Consider the following 26718-nt stretch of genomic DNA (forward strand, 5'->3'; position numbering starts at 1 on the left):
GTGTCTCGCTCTTTCACCCGGGCTGGAGTGCAGTGGCACGATCTCAGCTCACTGCAAGCTCCGCCTCCCGGGTTCACGCCATTCTCCTGCTTCAGCCTCCCGAATAGCTGGGACTACAGGCACCTGCCACCACGCCTGGCTAATTTTTTGTATTTTTGGTAGAGACGGGGTTTCACTGTGTTAGCCAGGAAGATCTCGATCTCCTGACCTCGTGATTTGCCCGCCTCAGCCTCCCAGAGTGCTGGGATTACAGGCGCTCATGGCTTATTTTTCAAAAATTTTATTAGTCTTTTCAAAAGATCATTGCTATGGCTTGAATGTTCCTTCCAAAACTCATGTTGAAATTTAATCATTGTAACAGTGTTGAGAGGTGAGACATTTAAGAGGTGATTAGGTCATGAGGGTTCTGCCCTCATAAATGGATTAATGCCTTCATCTCGAGCGTGGGTTGGTTATCACGAGAGTGGGCTCCTGTTACCATGCGGCAAGAAGACCCTCACTAGATGCCGACACCATGCTTTTGGACTTTCTAGCCTCCAGAACCATGAGCCAAATAAGTCTCTTTTCTTTATAAATTACCCAGACTGTGGTATTCTGTTGCAGCAACAGTAAACAAAGACAACCAGTTTTTGAATTTGTTAAAGCCTCTCTATTGTACTTTTAACTTCACTGATTTCTTACCTTTCTCATTTCCTTTCTTCTGATTTATTTGGGTTTATCATGCTATTTTTTTTGTAAGTACTTAACTCACTAATTTTATTTTATTTTTCTCCCCCCCACCCCCGACACAGGTCTCCCTCTTTTGCCCAGGCTGGAGTGCAGTGGCACTACCAAGGCTCACTGCAGCCTCAACCTCTCCAGACCCAGGTGATCCTCCCACCAGCCTCCCAAGTAGCTGGGACTACGGGTGCACGCCACCATGCCCGGCTAAGTTTTGTATTTCTTGTAGAGACGGGGTTTTGCCATGTTACCCGGGCTGGTCTCAAACTCTTGGGCTCAAGTGATCCACCCACCTTGGCCTCCCAAAGTGTTGGGATTACAGGTGGGAGCCGCTGCACCCAGCCCATTAATTTTCTTTTAGCCCTTTTTCTAGTATAAACATTTAAGGCTAAACGTTTCCCAGTCGGTACTTCCTTAGTTGAGCAAATAAGATGTTATTTATTTAGGTATAATTTATATTCAATAAAATGCACAAATCTTGAATATTCATTTTGATGAGTTTTTTTTTTTTTTTTTTTTTTTTTTGAGACGTACTCTTATTCTGTCACCCAGGCTGGAGTGCAGTGGCAGGATATCGGCTCACTGCAACCTCCACCTCCCAGGTTCAAGCAATTCTCCCGCCTCAGCCTCCCGAGTAGCTGGGATTACAGCACCTGCCACCACACCCAGCTGTTTTTTTGTATATATTTAGTAGAGACGGGGTTTCACCATTTGGGCCAGGCTGGTCTTGAACTCCTGACCTTGTGATCCACCCGCCTCGGCCTCCCAAAGTGCTGGGATTACAGGTGTGAGCCACCACGCCCAACTGATGAGTTTTGATAATTGTATACACCCTTGTATCCTGCAGCCTAAACAAGATACAGAACATTTCCATCACCCCAGAGAATTCCCTTATCCTTCTACAATATGTCGTCTTTTGGCATCTGGCTTCTTCCACTTAAAATTTTTTTTTTTTTTTTTTGAGACAAAATCTGACTCTGTCACCTGGGCTGGAGTGCAGTGGTGTGATATTTTTTCACTGCAACCTCCGCCTCCCGGGTTCAAGTGATTGTCCTGCCTCAGCCTCCTGAGTAGCTGGGATTACAGGTGTGCACCACCATGCCCGGCTTATTTTTGTATTTTTAGTAGAGACAGGGTTTCGCCATGTTGGCCAGGCTGATCTCGAACTCCTGACCTCAGGTGATGTGCCCACCAAGGCCTCTGAAAGTGCTGGGATTACAGGCATGAGCCACCGCGCCCAGCCTCTTAAAACTTTTTTGAGATTCATCCACGTAGTAGCATGTCTCAATAGTTTGTTCCTTTTTATTGCTGAATAGTATTGCACTATAAAGAAATATCACATTTTTTTAATCCATTCACCACTTGATGGACATTTGGATCTTGCCACTTTCTGGCTATTAAGAATAGTGCAGGCGGGGTGCAGTGGCTCACTCCTGTAATCCCAGCATTTGGGAGGCCGAGGAGGGAGGATGACTTGGGCCTGGGAGTTAGACACCAGCCTGGACAACATAGGGAGACCTCATCTCTATAAAAAAATAAAAAATAAAAAAAAGAATAATGCTCTATAAACATTCACATGCAAATCTTTGTGTAGTCATATGTTTTTTTATTTAATTTTTTTTTTTTTTTTGAGACAGAGTCTTGCCCTGTTTCCCAGGCTGGAGTGCAATGGCATGATCTTGGCTCACTGCAACCTCTGCCTCCCAGATTCAAGTGATTCTCCTGCCTCAGCCTCCCAAGTAGCTGGGATTACGGACATATGCCACCATGCCCAACAAATTTCTGTATTTTTAGTAGAGACAGAGTTTCACCATGCTGGCCAGGTTGGTCTTGGACTTCTGACCTCAGGTGATCTGCCCGTCTCGGCCTCCCAAAGTGCTGGGATTACAGGCGTGAGCCACTGTGCTCGGCCATATGTTTTAATTGCTTTAAGTAGATTCCTAAGAGTGAAATGTTGGGTTGTGTGGTAAGTCTATGTTAAACTTAGAAACTGCTAAACGTTTGCAAAGTGGCTGTGCTATTTTATTTTATTTTATTTTATTTTATTTTATTTTATTTTATTTTATTTCATGTTATGTTATGTTATGTTATTTATTTTATTTTATTTTATTTTATTTGAGACGGAGTCTTGTTCTGTCACCCAGGCTGGAGTGCAGTGGCATGATCTCGGCTCACTGCAAACTCTGCCTCCCAGGTTCAAGTGATTCTCCTGCCTCATCCTCCTGAGTAGCTGGGACTACAGGTGCCCGCCACCATGCCCAGTGAATTTTTGTATTTTTAGTAGAGGCGGAGTGTCACTGTGTTGGCCAAGCTGGTCTCGAACTCCTGACCTCAAATGATCCACCCACCTCAGCCTCCCAAATTGCTGGGATTACAGGCATGAGCTACCGTGCCCGGCTAGGCTGTGCCATTTTATATTCCTATCAACAATAGACCAGGGTTCCAGTTTCTCAATATCGTCTCTAATACTTGGTATTTTTTTTTTATTACAGTCGTCCCCCCTTACCTGCAGGGCATATATCCCAAGACCCTCAGTGAATCCCTGAAACAGTAGCTAGTACCAAATCCTATATATACTATATTTTTTGATCTGATAACCAAGATGGCTACTAGGTGACTAATGCGCAGATAGTATATACAGCATGGATATGCTGCACAAGGGGATGGTTCACACTCTAGGCAAGACAGAGTGAGATGGCATGGTATTTTATCATGCTGTTCAGAACAGCACACAATTCAAAATTTATGAATTGCTTATTTCTGGAATTTTCAATTTAATATTTTCAGACTGGTTTACCACAGGTAACTGAAACCTTGGAGATAAGGGGGGATTACTGTATAACCCTCGCTTTTTTTTTGAGACAGGGTCTCACTGTGTTGCCCGTGTTGGAGTGCAGTGGCGTGATCTCGGGTCACTGCTACCTCTGCCTCCCGGGTTCAAGCAATTCTCCTGCTTCAGCCTCCGGAGTAGCTGGGATTACAGTCGCCTGCCACCCCGCGTGGCTAATTTTTGTATTTTTAGTAGAGACGGGATTTCACCGTGTTGGCCAGGCTGGTCTCGAACTCGTGACCTCAAGTGATCCACCTGCCTTGGCCTCCCAAAGTGCTGGGATTACAGGTGTGAGCCACCATGCCAGGCCTGTATAACCCTTTTTTTTTTTTTTTTGCGACTGAGTCTCGCTCTGTTGCCTAGGCTGGAGTGCAGTGGTGCAATCTTGGCTCACTGCAACCTCTGCCTCCCTGGTTCAAGCGATTCTCCTGCCTCAGCCTCCTGAGTAGCTGGGATTACAGGTGCCTGCCACCACGCCCGGCTAATTTTTTGTTATTTTTAGTAGAAACAGGGTTTCACCGTGTTAGCCAGGATGGTCTCGATCTCCTGACCTCGTGATCCGACCACCTCGGCCTCCCAAAGTGCTGGGATTACAGGCGTGAGCCACCACACCCGGCCCTGTATAACCCTTTTAGTGGGAATGTAGTGGTATCTTGTTGTGGTTTAAATTTGCATTTTCCTAATGACTAATGATGTTGAGCACTTTTCATGTGCTTCTTAGCATGTAACTTCTGGAACTTTTATAGTTTTGGTTCTATTGTAAGTTAATTTTTCAATGGTGTGGGGTAAAGGTCTACGTTCATTTTAAAATTTTTATTTATTTTATTTTGTAGAGATGTGGTCTCACTATGTTGCTCGGGCTAATCTCAAACTGCTGGCCTCAAGTGATCCTCTTGTCTCAGCCTCTCAAACTGCTGGGATTACAGGTATGAGCCATCACACCCAGCCTAATTTTATTTTTAAATGGATGTCTAATTCTCCCAAAGCATTTGTTGAAAAGATTATTGTTTCCCCACTGGATTGTCTTGGCATCTTTATTGAAAATCAGTTGACATAAGTATAAAAGTTAATTTCTTTAATTCTACTCTATTGATCTATATGCCACACTGTCTTGATGATTGTGGCTTTACAGGGAGTTTTGAAATTGGAATAGGGTAACGTAAATCTTTCAGCTTTGTCTTCTTTTTTTGTTCAAAACTGTTTTGGCTATTTGAAATCCTTTGAATTCCCATATAACATTTAGGATCTGCTTGTCAATTTCCCCCCAAAAAAAAACAAACCCAAACCTTCTGGAATTTTGCTAGGGATCACACTAAATTTCTAGATCCAGTTTGGAGGGAAGTACCATCTTGACAATATTGATTCTTCTAATTCATAAACATGGAATGTCTTTTAATAGAGACGGGTTTCACCATGTTGGCCAGGCTGGTCTCAAACTCTTGACCTCAGGTGATCTGCCCGCCTCAGCCTCCAAAGTGCTGGGATTACAGGCATGAGTCACCGCTCCAGGCCATGAAATGTATTTCTTTATTTTTTCCCAAGACAGAGGCTTGCTCTGTTGTCCAAGCTGGAGTGCTGTGGTGCAGTCTTGGCTCACTGCAACCTCTGCCTCCCGGGTTCAAGCAATTATCCTGCCTCAGTCTCCTGGGTAGCTGGGATTACAGGCGCCCACCACCATGCCTGGCTAATTTTTGTATTTTTAGTAGAGATGGGGTTTCACCATGTTGGCCAGGCTGGTCTCGAACTCTTGACCTCGTGATCCACCTGCCTCAGCCTCCCAAAGTGTTGGGATTACAGGCGTGAGCCACCGCGCCTGGCCGAAATGTATTTCTTAAATCATAAGACTTGAAAGTTGAAATGACTCCCTGAACCATGGGCTGCAGAATGGATGCTGTGTTAGCAGGCATGAAAACAACATTAGGGCTGGGTGTGATGGCTCACACCTGTAATCTCAGCATTTTGGGAGGCTGAGGTGGGAGGTTCTCTTGAGCCCAGGAGTTTGAGACCAGCCTGGGCAACATAGGGAGGCTCCATCTCCACAAAAAATTAAAAAATTAGCCAGGTATGGTGACATGGGCCTGTAGTCCTAGCTACTCAGGAGCCTGAGGGGAGAGGATGGCTTGAGCACAGGAGATTGAGGCTGTAGTGAGCTGTAATTGTGCCACTGCACTCCAGCCTGGGTGACAGAGAGAGATGCTGTCTCAAAAAAAACAGATTAATCTCCTTGTACATCTTCATCGGGGCTCTTGGGTGACTAGGTGCATTGTCAGTGAGCAGTAATATTTTGAAAGGGATTTTTTGTTTTTTGAGGCAGAGTTTCGCTCTGTCACCCAGGCTGGAGTGCAGTGGCTCGATCTCGGCTCACTGCAACCTCTGCCTCCTGAGTTCAAACGATTCTCCTGCCTCAGCATCCTGAGTAGTTGGGACTACAGGTGCGTGCCATCGTGCCGGGCTAATTTTTGTATTTTTAGTAGAGACAGGGTTTCACCATGTTGGCCAGGCTGGTCTCGAACTCCTGACCTCAGGTGATCTGCCCTCCTGGGCCTCCCAAAGTACTGGGATTACAGGCGTGAGCCACAGCACCTGGCTGAAAGGGATGTTTAAAAAACGAGCAATAGGTCTTGACATTGGGCTTAAAATATTCAGTAAACCATGCTGCTAATAGATGTGCTGTCATCCAGGTTTTGTGATTCCATTTATAAAGCACAGGCAGAGTAGATTTAGCACAATTCCTTAGGACCCTAGGATTTTATTTTATTTTTTTTAGAGATAGGGTCTCACTCTGTTGCCCAGGCTGGAGTGCAGTGGCATAATCATACCTCACTGCGGCCTGAAACTCCTGGGCTCAGAGAATCTTCCTGCCTCAGCCTCCTGAGTAGCTAAGGCTACAGGCATGCTCCATCATGCCTAATTTTTTAAATTTTTTGTAGAATTGGGGTCTTGCTATGTTGCCTGGGTTGGTCTCCAAACTCCTGGCCTCAAGGGATCCTTCTACCTTGGCCTCCCAAAGTGCTGGGCTTATAAGCATGAGCCACCACACCAGGCCCAGGCCCTAGGATTTTTGAAATGGCCAGAGTTTGGCTTCAAGTTAATGTCATCAGCTATTAATACATTAGCCCCTAGGACAAGAGAGTCAGCCTGTCCTTTGAAGCTTTGAAGCCAGGCATTGACGTCTCTCTAGCTATAAATGTCCTAGATGGTATCTTCTTCAAATAGAAGACTGTTTTGTCTACATTGAAAATAAATCTGTTGTTTAGTGTAGCCACCTTAATCAATTAGCTAGATCTTCTGGATAACTTGCTGCAGCTTCTAAATCAGCACTTGCTGGTTCACTTTGTACTTTTTTGTTATGGAGATGGCCTCTTTCCTTAATCCTCATAAACCAATCCCTGCTGGCTTCCAACTTTCCTTCTGCAGTTTCCTCACTTCTCTCAACCTTCATAGAACTGAATGGAGTTTGATTAAAGGAAATGCTGTAACTAGTTTGATCTTGTATCCAGACCACTCAAACTTTCTCCATATTAGCAGTAAGGCTGTTTTGCTTCTTATCATTCATGTGTTTGCTGGAGTAGCACTTTTAATTTCCTTCAAGAAGTTTTCCTTTGCATTCACAACTTGGCTGACTGGCACAGGAGGCTTAGCTTTTGGCCTGTCTTGGCTCTCCACATGCCTTCCTCACTAAGCTTAATCATTTCTGCCTTTTGATTTAAAGTGAGAGATACGTGACTCTACCTTTCACTTGAACACTTAGAGGCCATCATTGGGTGATTAATTGGCCTATTTTCAATATTGTTGTGTTTCAGGGAATAAGGAGGCCCCAGGAGAGGGCGAGGGGTGGCCAGTGGGTGGATGGTCAGAACACACATAACGTTTATGGGTACATAGACATGGTTCCTGGTGTTCCAAAACAATTACAGTAGTGACATCAAAAATCACTGATCACAGATCACCATAACAGATATAATAATAATGAAAAGACTTGGAATATTTTGAGAATTACCAAAAATGTGACCCAGAGACATTAAGTGAGCACACACTGTTAAAAACATTGGAACTGATAGACTTGCTTAACACAGGGTGGCCACAAACCTTTCATTTGTAAAAAATGCAATATCTGCAAAGTGCAATAAAGCAAAGTATAATAAAATGATGTATTCTGCATAATTTAGATTTTCTATTGCTTGTTGAGTTAATTTTGGTAATTTGTATATTTTCAGGAATTTATTCATGTCATCTAAGTTTTCTAATGTATGGGTATAATATTATTCATAGAATGCCTTTTAATCCTTTTATGTGAAGTGTAGGTAGTGCTGTAAGATTTTGTTCTGATTTTGGTAATTTATGTCTTCTCTCTTTTTTGGTTGATTTGTTTGTTTTTTTGAGTCAGGGTCTCGCCTTGTCAGGCTGGAGTGCAATGGCACCATCATAGCTCACTGCAGCTTCAAACTCCTGGGTTCAAGCAATTCTCCTGCCTCAGCCTCCCAAGTAGCTGGGACTATAGGTGTGTGCTGCCAAGCCAGGCCCTCTTCTCGATTTTTTTTTTTTTTTTTTTTTTTACATGGCAGAATCTCGCTCTGTTGCCAGGCTGGAGTGCAGTGGCACGATCTTGGCTCACTGCAATCTCCGCCTCCCGGGTTCAAGCGATTCCCCTGCCTGGGCCTCCTGAGTAGCTGGGACTACAGGTGCCTGCCCCCCCGCCCGGCTAATTTTTTGTATTTTCATTAGAGACGGGGTTTCACCGTGTTAGCCAGGATGGTCTCCATCTCCTGACCTCGTGATCTGCCCGCCTCAGCCTCCCAACGTGCTGGGATTACAGGCGTGAGTCACCGTGCCCGGCCTTCTCGCTTTTTTATGTGGCAATCTAGCAAAGGTTTGTCAATTTTCTGGATCTTTTCAAATAACCAACGTTTCATTTATTTGATTTTCTCTATTTTTTTTCTGTTTTCTGTGTTTCAGTTCTCACCTTTATTACTTTATTACTTAATATTTTATTTATTATTCTTTATTACTTCTTTCTTATATTCACTTCTGGTGTAGTTTGCTCTTCTGTTTTCTAGTTTGCTAAGGTAGAAGTATAGGTTATTGATATGATGCCTTCTTTTCTGATACAGGCATTTAAAGACGTAAATTTCTCTCTAAGCACCGCTTTCTCTGTATCCCATCCTATTTTTAAAATTAAACTTTTTTTTTTTTTTTTTTTTTTTGAGACAGAGTCTGGCTCTGTCACCCAGGCTGGAGTACAGTGGCTCAATCTCGGCTCTCTACAAGCTCCGCCTCCTGGGTTCATGCCATTCTCCTGCCTCAGCCTCCCGAGTAGCTGGGACTACAGGTGCCCGCCACCACGCCCGGCTAATTTTTTGTATTTTTGGTAGAGACGGGGTTTCACTGTGTTAGCCAGGATGGTCTCAATCTCCTGACCGTGTGATCCGCCTGCCTTGGCCTCCCAAAGTGCTGGGATTACAGGCTTGAGCCACTGCACCCGGCCCAGCAGAGATAATTTCTGAATCACCCTGCCAGGCGCGGTGGCTCATGCCTGTAATCCCAGCACTTTGGGACGCCGAGGCAGGCGAATCACGAGGTCAAGAGATCGAGACCATCCTGGCTAACACGATAAAACCCCATCTCTACCAAAAATACAAAAAATTAGCCAGGCGTGGGGGCGGGCGCCTGTAGTCCCAGCTACTAGGGAGGCTGAGGCAGGAGAATCGCTTTAACCCAAGGGGGCAGAGGTTGCAGTGAACCGAGATCTCGCCACTGCACTCCAGCCTGGGCAACAGAGCGAGACTCCGTCTCAAATAAATAAATAAATAGTGCCGGGCGCGGTGGCTCACGCCTGTAATCCCAGCACTTTGGGAGGTCGAGGCGGGCGGATCACGAGGTCAGGAGATCGAGACCATCCTGGCTAACATGGTGAAACCCCGTCTCTACTAACAATACAAAAAATTAGCCGGGCGTGTAGGCAGGCACCTGTAGTCCCAGCTGCTCGGGAGGCTGAGGCAGGAGAATGGCATGAACCCGGGAGGCGGAGCTTGCAGTGAGCCGAGATCGCGCCACTGCGCTCCAGCCTGGGCGACACAGCGAGACTCCGTCTAAAATAAACAAACAAACACAAATAAACAAATGTTTTAAAGGAGATAATTGTGGACTCACATGCTGTTCTAAGAAATCATATACAGCAGGGATCCCCAGCCCCGCAGTGGCGGACCTTTACCGGTCCTTGGCCTGTTAGGAACCCAGCTGCACAGCAGGAGGCGAGCGAGCATTAGATTCTCATAGAAGGGAGAACTCCCTGCATGCGAAGAATCGAGGTTGCACACTCCTTATGAGACTCTAACTAATGCCTGATGATTTGAGGTGGAATAGTTTCATCCTGAAACCACCCACCCCCTACTGTGAAAAAATTTTCTTCCACAAGACAGGTCCCTGGGGCCAAAAAGGTTGGGTATCGCTCATAAGGAGTGATCCCATGTACCTTCTACACGTGTTCGCCAGTGGTAACATCTTACAAAACTGTAGTACCATAGGACAACCAGGATGCTAACATTGATACAGTCAGGATACAGGACTGTTGCATCACCAAAGATCCCTCATGTTGTCCTCATGTAGCCACGTCTGCTTTCTTCCTACCTCACTCCTAGCAACCACTATTCAGTTCTCCATTTCTATAATTTTGTCATTTCAAGAATGTTATATAAATTGAACTATACTTTGGGATTGGCTTTTTTTTTCGACTCAGCATAGTTCTCTGAAGAATCATTCAAATTGTTTTGTGTATCAATAGTTTAATAGTTTGTTCTTTTTTTTTTTTTGAAATAGGGTCTTGCTCTGACCCCCAGGCTGGAGTGCAGTGGTGCAATCTCAGCTTACCGCAGCCTCTACCTCTGGGACTCAAGCGGTCCTTCCACCTCAGCCCCCCAGAGTAGCTGAAACTATAGGCACATGCCACTGCACCCGGTTAATTTTTTGTAAGTTTTGTAGGGGTGGGGTCTTGCCATGTGGCCCAGGCTTGTCCCTTTTTTTTATTTCCTGAATAGTATTCTGGATGTACTATAGTTTAATGATTCACCTATTGGAGGACCTCTGGGTTGTTTCCATTTATTGCCTGTTACAATAAAGCTGCGGTATTCAGCTTAATTAAGCAAGATTAAATACATGTATAAAAAGTAAAGCTGCTATAAATATTCATATACAGGCCTTTGAACTTAAATTTTCAGTTCTCCTGAATAAATTTCAAGCAGTACAATTCCTGGGTTGTGGTAGTTTTAGTATTTATTTGTTTATTCCTGGTAACTCACAGAAAAGTTAGTTTTAGTTTTTAAACATGTTTAGTTTTTTAAGAAACTGCCAAGCTGTTTTCCAGAGTGGCTGTACTTTTTAACATTCCCACCAGCCATCACTACCTTTTATTTTGGCCACTCTGATAGGTGTGCAGGTGTGCAGTGATATCTCATTGTGGTTTTAACTTGTATCTCTATAATGGCTATGATATTGAATGTCTTTTCATGGGCTTATTTGCCATCTGTATATCCTTTTTGATGAAATGACTGCTCATGTCCTTTCCTCATTTTGTAATTGGATTATTTACTTTTTTACTGTTGAATTTTGAGATCCTAATTCTTTGTCAAATATGTGGTTTGCAAATATTTCCTTCCAGTCTGTAGACTGACTTCTTATTCTCTAAACAGGTTCTATTACAGCAAAATTTTACATTTCGATGAAGTTCAACTTACCCACTTTTCCTTGTATGATATTATGGGTGTTAAATTTAAGAACACTTAGCCTGGCTCTAGATCCTGAAGATTTTCTAGTTTTCTTTTCCCTGAAGTTTTATAGTTTTATGTTTTACATTTAAGACCATGACCCATTTTGAGTTAGTTTTTGTATAAGGTGTGCAGTTAGGTGGAGTCTCATTTTTGCCTATGAATGTATAATTTCTGTAGCACCAGTTATTGAAAAGGCTTTTTGTTAAAAATCAGTTGAGTATATTCGTGTGGGTCTGTTTCTGGGTTCTCTAATCTGTTCCATTGATCTGTGTCTGTCCCTTTGCCAATATCACACAATCTGGATTACTGTATAATAAAGCATGAAATCAGGTTGACTTATTCTTTCCCCTTTATTCATTTTTTTCAAAATTAATTTAGCTAATCTAGTTCCTTTTTCTTTCCATGTAAATTTTAGAATATGCTTGTTGGTATCAATAGAAAAATCTTGCTGGGATTTTGATAGGAATTGTATTATACCTGTATATCAATTTGAAGAAAATTGACATATTTTCTATGTTGAGTTTTCCAATCCATGGAAATATCTCTCCATTTGTTTAGATCTTCTTGTATTTATTTCTTTTATTTAGTTTTTTTGAGACAGAGTCTTGTTCTGTTGCCAGGCTGGAGTGCAGTGGCATGATCTTGGCTCACTGCAAGCTCTGCCTCCCAGGTTCAAGTGATTCTCCTGCCTCAGCCTCCCGAGTAGCTGGGACTACAGGTGCGCACCACCATGCCCAGCTAATTTTTGTATTTTTAGTAGAGACGGGGTTTCACCATGTTGGCCAGGATGATCTCAATCTCTTGACCTCGTGATCCGCCTGCCTCAGCCTCCCAAAGTGCTGGGATTACAGGCGTGAGCCACCAAGCCCAGCCTCTTTTATTTTTTTAATCAGTGTTTTGTAGTTTTCAGCATATAAGTCCTATACATGATTTGTCAGATTTATACCTGTTTTATTTTTTTGAGCAATTATAAATGATAATCTTCTCTTCTCTCCTCTCCTCTCCTCTTCTTCTTTTTTTGTTTTTTGTTTGAGAGACAGGCCCTCATTCTGGTGCCCAAGCTGGAGAGCAGTGCTGTGATCTCAGCTCACTGCAACCTCCACATCCCGGGTTCAAGTGATTCTCCTGCCTCAGCCTCCCAAGTAGCTGGGATTACTGGCGCCCACCACCACGCCTGGCTAATTTTTGTATTTTTAGTAGAGGCAGGGTTTCACCATCTTGGCCAGGCTGGTCTCGAACTCCTGACCTCAAGTGATCCATCTGCCTCGGCCTCCCAAAGTGCTAGAATTACAGGTGTGAGCCACCGTGCCCGGCCGAGGTATTGTACTTTAAATCTTGTTGTCCATGTGTTCATTGCTAATATATAGTAATGCAATTGATTTTGTATGTTTATATTATATCCTGTGACCTTGCTGGACTCACTTATTAGTTCTAGGAGTTCTTTTGTGGATTTTCTACATAGATAATTATGTCATCTGTAAATAAGGACAGTTTTATTTCTTTCCTATTAAGATGGCTTTTATTTCCCTTTTTTTTCTTTTTAATCTTGCTGCATTGGCTAGAATGTCCAGTATTATGTTGAAGAAGGTAATGAGAGGGGACATCCTTGCTTTGCTCCTGTTCTCAGGGGTAAAGCATTCAGCCTTTCACCAGTAAATATAATGTTAGCTACAAGTTTTCTTGTAGATATCCTTTATCAAGTTTAAGAAGTTACCCTCTGTTCCTAGTTTTCAGAGAATTTTTATCAGGAATGGGTGTTGAATTTTGTCAAATGCCTTTTCTGCATCAATCGATATGATTATGTGATCTTTCTTCTTTAGCTTGTTAATGTGGTGGCTTACTTTGACTGATTTTTGAATGTTGAGCCAAATTTTCATCCATGGAAAAAACCTTACTTAGTCATGGTGTATGAGCCTTTTTTTTTTCTTTCTTTCTTTTTTTTTTTGAGATGGAGTCTCACTCTTGTTGCCCAGGCTGGAGTGCAATGGCGCAATCTCGGCTCACTACAACCTCTGCCTCTGGGGTTCAAGCTCCTGCCTCAGTCTCCCAACTAGCTGGGATTACAGGCATGTGCCACCATGCCTGGCTGATTTTTTGTGTTTAGTAGAGATGGGGTTTCACCATGGTCAAGCTGGTCTCGAACTCCTGACCTCAGGTTATCCACCCACCTTGGCCTCCTAAAGTGCTGGGATTATAGGCGTGAGCCACCATGCCCGGCCGGTGTGTGATTCTTTAAAAAAAAAAAAAAAAAATTATTGTGGTAAAATACACATAACATAAAATGTCCAATTTTAGCCATGTAAAGTGTACAATATGACATTAAGTACTTTCACAATGTTGTGCAACCATTACCACCATCTAATTCCAGCACATTTTCATCACCCCAAAAAGAAACCCTAGACTCATTGAGTAGTCACTCCTCATTCTCATTCCCCTCAGCCCTTGGCAACCACTAATCTGCTTTCTGTTTATATGGATTTGCCAACTCTGGATAATTCATATAAATGGAATCATACAATATGTGGTCTTTTGTGTCTGGTTTCTTTCACTTAGCATAATGTTTTCAAGGTTCATCTATGTTGTAGCATGTGTGAGTACATCATTCCTTTTTGCAATTGAATAATATGCCATATTTTGTTTATTTATTCATCTGTTGTTGAACATTTGGGTCGTTTCCATGTTTTGACTATTGTGAATAGTGGTGCAATGAACATTCCTGTACAAGTTTTTGTTTGAACACCTGTTTTCAATTCTTTTGGGTATACACCTAGAAGCAAAATTGCTGGGTCGTGGTAATTATATGTTTTTACTTTTTAAGAAACTTGCAAAGTATTTTCCAAAGCTTGCTACAGCATTTTACATGGGATTTTTTTTTTTTTTTTTTTTTTTGCCCGGGCTGGAGTGCAGTGGCGTGATGTCGGCTTATTGCAACCTCCGCCTCCTGGGTTCAAGTGATTCTCCTCCCTAAGCCTCCCAAGTAGCCGGGATTACAGGCATGTGCCACCACGCCTGGCTAATTTTTGTATTTTTTCGTAGAGATGGGGTTTTGCCTTGTTAGCCAGGCTGGTCTCAAACTCCTGACCTCAGGTGATCTACCTGCCTTAGCCTCCTAAAGTGCTGGGATTACAGGCGTGAGCGCCCAGCCTCTTACATGGGATTTTTAAGAGTAAGAATTCAATTTCTTTAAGATATATAGGACTATTCAAATTATGTATTTCATATTGGGTGCATTATTAGTTTGTGTCTTCAGGTGAATTGCTGCACTTCATCTTAGTTGTCAAATTTTTGGCCAAGTGCAGTGGCTCCCACCTGTAAATCCCAGAATTTAGGGAGGCAGAGGCAGGAGGATAGCTTAGCCTAGGAGTTCGAGACCTGTCTGGGCAATATAGCGAGACCCTGTTCTCCACAAAAAGGGGGGAAAAAAGACAAATTTTTCTGTGTAGAATTGTTTGTGGTATTCCCTTATCCTTTGATGTCTACACGGTCTCTGGTGATATCCCCTGTTCCATTCCTGATATTGGTAGTTTATGTCCTTCCTGTCTCTCTCAACTGTCTTGCTAGAGGTTTGTCAATTTTATTGGTCTTTTCCCAAGAACCCAGCTTTTTGTTCTGTTGACTTTTCTCTATTTTTTTTTTTCTGATCTTATCTTTACTATTTCCTCCTTTCTGCTTTATTTGGGTTTATGTTACTCTTATTTTCCTAGGCTCTTCTATTGGGAGCTTAGATTATTACTTTGAGATATTTTTTCCCCTCTTAATACTGCTTCAGCTAATGTTCTACAAATAATTGATAATGTATTTTCACTTTCATGCAGTTCACTGTATTCATTTTTATTTTGATAAAGGTGATTAATTTTTCTTTCCGGTTTTCCCAAAATATGTAATGTGTTTACCTTTTAATCTGTGATAAAAAACATATAACATAAACATTTGCTATTTTAATCATTTTTGAGTATACAGTTCAGTAGTTCTAAATATATCCATCTTGTTGCTGTGAAACAGATCTCCAGAACTTTTTCATCTTGCAGATCTGAAACTCTATACCTACTGAACAACTCACCCTTCTCCCTTCCTCTTAGCCCCTGGGAACCACCATTCTGCTTTTTATTTCTGTGAATTTGACTAATTTAGATACCTTATTTAAGTAGAACCATACAGTATTTATCTTTTTGAATTTACTGTATTTTAAAAGTTTCCCTTGAAATTTCCTCTTTGACTCATGGATTATTTAGAAGTGTGTTTAGTTCCCATATGTTTAGAGATTTTGATTTCTAGTTTGATTCCATTGTGGTCAGAGTACCACACACTCTGTATGATTTCAGTTCTTTTAAATTTATTGAGGCTTGTTTTATACCTATTGATATGCTCTATCTTGGAGAATGTTTCATGTCTACTTGAAAAGAATGTGTATTCTGAACTGGATGAGTGGAATGTTCTAAAATTGTTAGTTAGATTGAGTTAGTTGATAGTAGTATTCATTTTTTATTCCTGTTGTAACAAGTTGCCACAAACTTAGTGGCTTAAAACAACACATATTTGTTATCGTATAGTTCTGGAGGTCAGGAGTTTGCAATAGGTCTCACTGGGTGAGGGGAAGATGTTGACAAGGCTGCATTCTTTTCTGGGTGCTCTAGGGGATTTTCTTGCAATTTCAGCTTCTACAAGCTGCCCCGCATTCCTTGGCTTATGGTCTCCTTCCATCTTCAAAGTCAGCAATAGGTTGCTTATGTCGTTCTCACATTACATCACTCTGACATTCACTCTTCTGCCTCCCTCTTTCACTTCTAAGGACCCTTGTGATGACATTGGGCCCACCCAGATAATCCAGGACAATCCTTCCGCCTTGAGATCTTTAACTTAATCACATCGGCAAAGTCTCTTTTATCATGTAAGATAACGTATTCACAAGTTCTGGAGATTAGGATGTGGATATTTTGGAGGGACTATGTCTACTACAATAGTGTTGTTCAAATTTTCTCTCTATGCCAGGCACAGTGTTACATGCCTGTAGTCCCAGCTACTCCGGAGGCTGAAGCGGGAGGATCACTTGAGTCCAGGAGTTTCAGACCAGCCTGGGCAACATATTGAAACTCTGTCTTTTTAAAAAAAACTTTTTAAAAAAGTTTTCTTCTTAAACAAAAAGTTTTCTTTTCACTCTGTTATCAAGAATGAGGTATTGTAATCTTTGCCTATTATTGCTGATTGTCTCTTTCCCCTTTGAATTCTTTCACTTTTTGCTTCATGTATTCTGAGGCTCTCATTGGGTATATATCAGTGTATAATTGTTATATCTTCCTGATGTATTGAACCTTTTTTCATCATGAAATGTACCTCTTTGTTTCTAGAGGTACATTTCTTATCTTAAATATAAGGTACAAATCTTATCTTAAAAATAAGATAATAATATTTCTTATCTTAAAGACCATTTTGTCTGATTTTGCTGTATACACAGTCTCAGCCAGAAATGTGCTTGCTGCAACCACAATGGCAACCCCAGACTAAGAGAGATGTATATCATCCCCTCCCACCCTTTGCTGAGATCGTCACTTCCTCTGACTGTGCTACTGTGCATGGACATTACCCACTGCTCCCAAGTGAGTGAGACCACTTTGACTATGGCAGCAAAGCTGCCAACCTCACAGCCAACCCAGCCTTAGCAGAACCTTCACGCTAAGGGAGCTGGAATTTGGGAGAGGCCCCAGGGAAGAACACTGCAGACTCCCACTCTTCTTGCACAAAGTTCAGCAATTTTTCAGGCATGACCACTTCTCAGATCATTGTACAATTGTTTTTGTCAATTTTGTCCATCTTTATAGTTACTTTTCTGGAAGAGGATTTGTCTTCCATCTTCACTGGAAGTCCTACCTCTACTACAGTGTTGTTTTTAAAATAGATTTCTTTTTCTAGATTAAGGACATTTCCTTTTAATTCTAATTCTCTTAGAAGCTTTTTCATTTAAAAAAAAATTATTATTATTATTATTGAGACTAAGTTTTGCTCTTGTTGCCCAGGCTGGAGTGCTATGGCACAGTCTCGACTCACTGCAACCTTTGCCTCCCGGGTTCAAGTGATTCTCCCGCATCAGCCTCCTGAGTAGCTGGTATTACAGGCACCCATCACCATGCCCGGCTAATTTTTTGTATTTTTAGTAGAGACGGGGTTTCACCATGTTGGCCAGGCTGGTCTTGAACTTCTGACCTCAGGTGATCCGTCCATCTCGGCTTCCCAAAGTGCTGGGATTACAGGCATGAGCCACTGTGCCCGGCCTTAATTATTATTATTTTTTGAGACAGGGTCTCACTGTCACCCAGGCTGGAGTGCAATGGCACGATCTCGGCTCACCACAACCTTCACCTCCCAGGTTCAAGTGATTCTTGTGCCTTAGCCTCCCGAGTAGCTGGGACTGCAGGAGTGTGCCACCACACCCAGATAATTTTTGTATTTTTAGTAGAGACAGGGTTTCACCATGTTGACCAGGCTGGTCTTGAACTCCTAACCTCAAGGTGATCCGCCCACCTTGGCCTCCCAAAATACTGGGATTACAGGCATGAGCCACCGTGCCCGGCCTGTTTTGTTTTAAATAATGAGTGTTTGTCTCTTTGTTATCTCATGAAATGATTATATTTTCCCTTTAATCTATAAAATATTTTGCTAGATTTTCCGATGTTGAACCCTTCTTGATGCATTCCTCATAAAATTCTACTTAGTCATAACACATTACTTTTTATTTTTATTTATTTTTTGAGACAGGGTCTTGCTCTGTCACCCAGGCTGGAGTGCAGTGGCACAATCTCGGCTCACTGCAACCTCCGCCTCCCAGGCTCAAGCGATCCTTCCACCTCAGCCTCCCAAGTAGCTGGGACTAGAGGTGTGCGCCACAACAGCTGGCTAATTTTAAAAAATGTTTTGTAGAGAGGTCTCACTATGTTGCCCAGGCTGGTCTTGAACTCCTGGGCTCAAGAGATCCGCCTACCTCAGGCTCCCAAACTGTTGGGATTATAGGCGTGGGCCACCGTGCCTGGCATATTATTTTTATTAGAGATGAGGTCTGCTAAAATTTGGTTTGTTACTGTGTTTTTTGTTTTTGTTTTTTATTAGAGTTGGGGTCTTGCTATGTTGCAACGGCTGGTCTCAAACTCCTGGGCTTAGGAGATCCTCCTGCCTCAGCCTCCAGTTAGCTGGGACTACAGGCACGCACCACTGCATCCAGCTTGTTATTTTATTTAGAAGTTTTGCATGCATGCTAATAAGTAAGATTGGTCTAAAACATTATTTTTTAACACAGTTTTGTGAATTTGATATTAAGTTTGTATTAGCTCGTAATACGGGCTGAGTAAATTTCCCACTCTTTCTGTTTTCTGAAATATGTTATTTCAGAATTATTTAATATAGAGAGATTATCTTTCCTTTGAAGGTTTGGTAAGACTTTTTAGTAAAACTGTGTGGGCTTGATATTTCTTATCGTGAGAGATACTTGATTATCAGTTCCTATTTTGGTAATCTGTATTTTTCTTGAAATCTTTCCATGGTATCTTGGTTTTCAAATGTCCTGGGACAAGGTTGTTCACAGTGTTCTCATATGTTATTAAAAATCTCTACTGTTATCATTTGTTATATTTCCTTTCTGTTCCTATTATTGTTTATTTTCTGTCTTCTCACTCCTTTCTGATGATCAGACTTGCTGGAATTTTTTCCTTTTTCTTTTTTAAATTAGAGATGGTGTCTCACTCTGTCGCCTAGTCTAGGGTGCAGTGGCAGGATCATAACTCACTGTAGCCTTGAACTCCTGAGCTCAAGTGATCCTCCTGCCTCAGGATCCTGAGTAACTGGGTTTATAGGCGACAGCCACTGTGCCCAACAATTTTTTCTATTTTAGTAGTTTTGTCAGAGAACAAGATTTTGGTTGCACTGATTGCCTTTTTCTTTCCTTTCTGTCATTAATTTCTGCTCTTATAGACTTTATACCCATCTTTCTACTTCTTTGGGGTTTACTTTTTTCAGTCTAAGATCCTGAATTGAATATATAACTCACTTATTTTCAGTCTTTCCTATTTTTCTTTTTTTTTGAGACGGAGTTTCGCTCTTGTTGCCCAGGCTGGAGTGCAGTGGCATGATCTCCACTCACTGCAACCTCCGCCTCCCGGGTTCAAGCAATTCTCCTGCCTCAGCCTCCTGAGTAGCTGAGATTACAGGCATGCGCTACCACACCCGGCTAAGTTTTGTATTTTCGGTAGAGATGGGGTTTCTCCATGTTGGTCAAGCTGGTCTCGAACTTCTGACCTCAAGTGATCCGCCCGCCTCGGCCTCCCAAAGTGCTGGAATAACAGGCGTGAGCCACCGTGCCCGGCCCCTATTTTTGTTTTCACAACTTTTTTTTTTTTTTTTACATCAAGTCCCTTCCCCAGAAACCAGTGGGTTCAACATCCAGCCACAACAGGAACAGCCACTGGGCCTTGTCCTGTTCCTTGAGGCTTGAGGGATTATTTATTTTTGTTATTTTATTTATTTATTTTTATTTATTTTTTGAGATGGAGTTTCACTCTTGTTGCCCAGGCTGGAGTGCAGTGGCGCGACCTCGGCTCCCTGCAACCTCTGCCTCCCGGGTTCAAGTGATTCTCCTGCCTCAGCCTCCCAAGTAGCTGGGATTACAGGCACCTGCCATCATTCCTTGCTAATTTTTGTTATTTTTAGTAGAGATGAGGTTTCACCATGTTGGCCAGGCTGGTCTCAAACTCCTGACCTCAAGTATCTGCCAGCCTCAGCCTCCCAAAGTGCTGGGATTACAGGCATGAGCCACCACACCCAGCCCTTATTTTTATTTTTTTGAGACAGAGTCTTCCTCCTTCGCCCAGGGTGGAGTGCAGTGGCATGATCTCGGCTTACTGCAACCTCCGCCTCCCGGGTTCAAGTGATGCTTTTATTTTTTTATTTTATTATTATTATTTTTTTGAGACGGAGTCTCACTCCATCGCCAGGCTGGAGTGCAGTGGCATGATCTTGGCTCACTGCAACCTCCGCCTCCCAGGTTCAAGCGATTCTTCTGCCTTAGCCTCCCGAGTACCTGGGACTACAGGTGTGCACCACCACGCCCGGCTAATTTTTGTGTTTTTAGTAGAGATGTGGTTTCATCAAATTGGCCGGGATGGTCTTGAACTCCTGACCTCATGATCAGCCCGCCTCGGCCTCCCAAAATGTTGGGATTACAGGCGTGAGCCACTGCATCTGGCCTGGGTTGAAGCGATTCTTCTGCCTCAGCCTCCCAAGTAGCTGGGATTGCAGGTGTGTGCCACCATGCCCAGCTAATTTTTGTATTTTTGTATTTTTTTTTTCTGAGATGGAGTCTCGCTCTTGTCACCCAAGCTGGAGTGCAATGGCACGATCTCGGCTCACTGCAACCTCCGCCTCCCAGGGTCAAGCAATTCTCCTGCCTCAGCCTCCCAAGTAGCTGAGATTACAGGCGCCTGCCACCACTCCTGGCTCATTTTTTGTATTTTAAGTAGAGACAGAGTTTCACCATGTTGGCCAGGCTGGTCTTAAACTCCTGACCTCAAGTGATCCGCCTGCCTTGGCCTCCCATAGTGCTGGGATTACAGGCATGAGCCATCGTGCCCAGCCTTTTATTTTATTTTATTTTATTTTATTTATTTATTTATTTTTAGATGGAGTTTCGTTCTTGTCGCCCAGGCTGGAGTGCAATGGCATGATCTCAGCTTACTGCAACCTCTGCCTCCCAGGTTCAAGTGATTCTCCTGCCTCTTGAGTAGCTGGGATTACAGGCGCCCGCCACCACGCCCGGCTAATTTTTATTTTTGGTAGAGACGGGGTTTCACCACGTTGTCCAGGCTGGTCTCGAACTCCTGACCTCAGGTGATCCACCCGCCTTGGCCTCCCAAAGTGCTGGGATTACAGGCGTGAGCCACCAGGCCCAGACTTATTTTTTATTAAATACAAGTCACATACTATAAACTTACCCTTTTAAAATATATAGTTCAGTGGTTCTTAGTATATTCCCAAAGTTATGCAACCACCACCACGATCTAATTCTGAAACATGAAGCCCCATATCCATTAGGCAGCCATCCCAGCACTACCTCAAACACACACCCAGCCCCTGGCACACCCTAATCTACTTTCTGTCTCTATGGATTTGCCTATTCTAGACACTTTTATTATGGACTCATATAATATGTGGCCTTTTCTGCCTGGTTTCTTTCATTTTGCCAAACGTTTTCAAGGTTCATCCATGTTGTAACAAAGTACTGCAAACTGGGTGGCTTAAAACAACAGAAATGTATTGTCTCACAGTTCTGTAGGCTGGAAGTCTGAGTTCAAGGTGTTGGCAGGAATGGCTGCTTCTGAGGGCTGTGAGGGAGAATCTGTTCCAGGCCTTTCTGCTAGCTTTTGCTGCCTTGCTGGCAGTCTTTGGCATTCCAAAGATAAGATGTGTCACCCTTATATCTTTTTTTTTTTTTTTTTGAGAGGGAGCCTCACTCTGTCGCCCAGGCTGGAGTGCAGTGGCGTGATCCTGGCTCACTGCAACCTCTGCCTCCCGGATTCAAGCGATTCTCCTGCCTCACTCTCCTGAGTAGCTGAGATTAGAGGCGCCTGCTACCACGCCTGGCTAATTTTTGTATTTTTGGTAGAGACGAGGTTTCACCATTTGGGGAGGCTGGTCTTGAACTTCTGACCTCAGGTGATCCGCCCTCCTTGGCCTCCCAAAGTTCTGGGATTACAGGCTTGAGCCACTGCACCCGGCCATGTCACCGTTATCTCTGCCTTCATCTTCATGTGGCATTTTCCTTGTATGCGTGCCTGTCTCTGTGTCCAAGTTTCCTCTTTTTTAAGGACATCAGTCCTGTTGGGTTAGGACCTATCCTAATGTCCTCATTTTAACTTGATTTCCTCTGTAAAGACTATATTTCCAAATAAGGTCGCAATCTGAGGTACTGGGGGGTTAGGACTTCAATATATCTTTTTGAGGGTCACAACTCAACTCATAGCAGCACTTCTTCCTTTTATTGCCAAATAATATTCGAATAATATGGATATGCCACATTTTCTTTATTCATTCATTTGTTGATGGACATTTGGGTTGTATCTGCCTTTTAGCTGTTATGAATAATGCTGCTATGAACATACAGGTTTTGTGTGGACACATATTTTTGATTCTCTTCGGTATATGCCTGGGAATAGAATTGCTGGGATGTATGGTAACTCAGTGTTTAGCCTTTGGAAGAACTGCCAGGCTGTTTTTCACAGCTGCTGCAGCATTTTACATTGCCACTAGCAATGTAGGAAGGTTCTAATTTTTCTGCATCCTCACCAGCATGTATTATTTTGATTCTAGCCATCCTAGTGGATGTGAAGTGGTATCTCATTGTGGTTTGGATTTGCATTTCCCTGACAAGTAAGGATACTGAGCATCTTTCCATGTATTTGTTGGCTATTTGCATATCTTATTTGAAGAAATGTCTATTAAATCCTTTGCCCATTTTTTTTTTTTTTTTCCCGAGACAGAGTCTTACTCTGTCACCCAAGCTGGAGTGCAATGGCGCGATCTCGGCTCACTGCAACCTCCACCTCCCAGGTTCAAGCAATTCTCCTGCCTCAGCCTCCCGAGTAGCTGGGATTATAGGCTCCTGCCACCATGCCCAGCTAATTTTCATATTTTTAGTAGAGATGGGGTTTCACCATGTTGGTCAGGCTGGTCTCGAACTCCTGACCTCAGGTGATCCACCTGCCTTGGCCTCCCAAAGTGCTGGGATTACAAGCGTGAGCCACCACGCCTGGCCTCCTTTGCCCATTTTTAAATTTGGTTATTTGACTTTTTATTATTGAACCCTTTAGGTACTCTAGATACAGGTTCCTTATAGATATGTAATATGCAAATATTTTCTTCCATTTTATGGATTGTCTTTTTACTTTCTTGATCATTTGCAGCACAAAAGTTTTTAACTTTGAGGAAGCTGTTTATTTTTTCTTTCGTCGTTTGTACTTTTGTTATTGTGTCTAAGAAACTATTGCCAAATCCAAGGTAATGAAGACATACTCCTATATTTTCTTCTAAGAGTTTTCCAGTTTTAGCCCTTATACTCAGGCCATGATCCATTTGAGTTCATTTTTGTGTGTTGTGTGAGGAAGAGGTCCATCTTCATTCTTTTACATGGGGATATCCAGTTGTCTCAGCACGATTTGTTGAAGAGACTATTCTTCCCCATGGAATTGTCTTGGCATCCTTCTCAAAATCAGTTGACCACAAATGTAAGGGTTTATTTCTGAACTCTTAATTCTGTTCCATTGATGTATATGCCTATCCTTATGACGGTACTGCACTGTCTTGGTTGCTGTAGTTTTGTATTAAGTTTTGAAATCAGGACATGTGACTCCTCCAACTTTGATCTTTTTCAATATTTTTTTGGCTATTCTGAGTCCCGTGCGTTTTCATAAGCATTTTATGATTAAATTATCTATTTCTGCAAAACAGCCTGGGATTTTGATAGGGATTCCATTGAATCTGTAGGTGAATTGGGGGAGTATTATCATCTTGACAATGTTTGCTTTCCAATCCATGAACATATATATTTTTCCATTTTTTTAGATCTGAAGTTTTTTCAACAGTGTTTTATAGTTTTCAGTATACAAATCTTGTGCTTTTTTCTTAAATTTATTCCTAGGTATTCTTTGGTTTTGCTGCTATTATAAATGGGATTGTTGTCCTAATTTGGTTTTTGGATTCTTCAATGCTAGTTTATAGAAACACAACGGACTTTGGCATGTTGATTTTGTATCCTGACACTTTTCTGAACTTGTTCCTTAGTTCTGATTGTTTTTTAGCAAAGTTCTTAGGATTTTCTACATTTGAGACTGTGTCATCTGCAAATAGAGATAGTTTTGCTTCTTTATTCCATCTGAGTGCCTTTTTATTTCTTTTTCATGCCTGATTGCCGTGGCTAGAACCTCTTCTACAATGTTGAATAGAAGTGGGGAGAGCAAGTCCAGGTGCAGTGGTTCACACCTGTAATCCCAGCACTTTGGGAGGCTGAGGCAGGTGAATCACCTGAGGTCAGGAGTTCGAGACCAACCTGGCCAGCATGGCGAGACCGCATCTGTACTAAAAATACAAAAATTAGCCGGTCGTGGTGGCTCATGCCTGTAATCCCAGCTACTCTGGAGGCTGAGGCACGAGAATTGCTTGAACCCCGGGAGGCGGAGATTGCAGTGGCAAAATGTTGATTTTCTAATTCTCTCATTCTTTCTGTACTTTTTTATCTGGAATTCTTCTATGGAGACAAAGTATTCTCCATTAATTACTTGGTGACCTTGGGGTTCTGCCTGGGGACAGAAATGCCATGATAAATGTTTAATTCTTTCCATTTATCAGTTTGCAGAGTTATGAGATGGTGCTTTAGCATGGTGAGGGTTATTAAAATTATCTCTGTGGGCTCATGTATATTATATATTTTACATACTTCAATCAATTACACTCATTATTGTTTCTGATGCTCAAATTATTTCTTGTTTGGCCAGTGGGAGCCCCTTCAAGGTGACTCCTGTGCCTTCCTGATAGTATCCTGGCAAGCTGTCCCAGGTTTGTGTTATAAATTTCCTGTCTCAGATGTGGAATCAGCCATTTGGGGGCTTTTCTTTTTTAAAACTTAATCCACTGGCTGGCCACAGTGGCTCATGCCTGTTATCCCAGCACTTTGGGAGGCCAAGGCAGGTGGATCATCTGAGGTCAGGAGTTTGAGACTAGCCTGGCCAACATGGTGAAACCCCATCTCTACAAAAATACAAAAATTAGCCAGGCATGATGGCGGGTGCCTGTAATCCCAGCTACTTGGGAGGCTGAGGCAGGAGAATCACTTGAACCCGGGACCAGAGGTTGCAGTGAGCCGAGATCGTGCCACTGCACTCCAGCCTGGGCAACAGAGCAAGACTCTGTCTTAAAACAAACGAACAAAAACCAAAAAAACCCAACTTAATCCACTTATAAATAAAAATTACCTCAAAATACTGATTTGCTACATCCAGTAAGTTTTGGTATGAAATACTAACATTCCAGTTGAGATATAAATATTTTGTTTTTTCTTTTTCTTTCCTTTTTTTTTTTTAATCTTGAGACAGAGTCTTGCTCTGTCACCCAGGCTGGAGTGCAGTGGCTCAATCACGGTTCACTGCAGCCACAACCTCCTGGACTGAGGTGATCTTCCCACCTCAGCCTCCCAGGTAGCTCGGACTACGGGCACGGCCACACCTGGTTAATTTTTTCTATTTTTTGTAGAGACGGGGTTTCACCATGTTGCCCAGGTAGGGCTCGAACTCCTGGGCTCAAGTGATCCTCCTGCTTCGGCCTCCCAAATTGCTGGGATTACAAGCGTGAGCCACCATGCCCAGCCTATTTTGTAATTTTTATTTTGATTTACTCTTTTTAAAAAACAGTTTTATTGGGATGTAATTTACATACTATACAACTCACTGATTTAAAGTGTACAGTTCAATGGTTTTTAGTATATTACCAGGTATATGCCACCATCATGACAGTCGGGACATTTGAATCACTTCAAAAGGAAACCCTTCAGTAAGCTGGGGACACAACAAAGAAATACAAAAGAAAAATAAGAAAAAGGAGAATAAAGAAAATCAATTTCTTAAAAAAAGAAAAAAAAGAAACCATATCCTTTAGTTATCATTCCCTCATCCCTCATCCTCCCAACCTCCCAACCTTAATAACCACAAATCTACTTTCTGTCTCTATAGGTTTTTCTATACTGGACTTGTTTTCTTCTTTCTTTCTTTCTTTTTTTTTTTTTTGAGACAGGGTCTGGCTCTGTCGCCCAGGCTGGAGTGCAATGGTGATCTTGGCTCACTGCCGCATACACCTCCTGGGCTTAAATGATCCTTCCCCCTCAGCCTCCCACATAGCTGGGATTACAGACGTGAGCTACTGCACCTGGCTGCTATTCTGGACTTTCATAGGATGGAATAATATAATTTGTGGTCATGTCTTTGAAATTCATCCATGTTATAGCATGTATCAGTAGTTCATTCCTTTTTATTTTTAAATTATTTTATTTTTTTAAGAGACAGACCTGTCTCTTTCTCTCTCTCTCTCTGAGACAGGGTCTCACTCCAGTTTCCCAGGCTGGAGTGCAGTGGCACAATCTTAGCTAACTGCAGCCTAAACCTTTGGGGCTCAGGTGATACTCCCACCTCAGCCTCCCGAGTAGCTGGCATTACAGGCATGTGCCACCCACGTCCAGCTAGGTTTTGTATTTTTAGAAGAGATGGGGTTTCGCTATGTTGCCCAGGCTGGTCTCCAACTCCTGGGCTCAAGCGATCTGCCTGCATCGGCCTCCCGAAGTGCTGGATTACAGGCGTGAGCCACCGAGCCCGGCCCCTTTCCTTT

The 26718-nt window shown here is 42.6% G+C and overlaps 1 long non-coding RNA gene across 1 annotated transcript in view; it reads left to right on the top strand.

Annotated features, from left to right (window-relative positions):
• Positions 1–252: 252 nt before the first annotated feature.
• Positions 253–26718, top strand: part of LOC134738989 (uncharacterized) — a 55257-nt gene continuing 28791 nt past the window's right edge. The window contains exons 1-2 of the long non-coding RNA XR_010125335.1: positions 253–867; positions 4384–4476. This is a non-coding gene — a long non-coding RNA (uncharacterized LOC134738989). The remainder of the gene's footprint in view (positions 868–4383; positions 4477–26718) is intronic.

The sequence above is a fragment of the Pongo pygmaeus genome, chromosome X (assembly GCF_028885625.2).
Source record: "Pongo pygmaeus isolate AG05252 chromosome X, NHGRI_mPonPyg2-v2.0_pri, whole genome shotgun sequence".
Classification (NCBI taxonomy): Eukaryota; Metazoa; Chordata; class Mammalia; order Primates; family Hominidae; genus Pongo; species Pongo pygmaeus.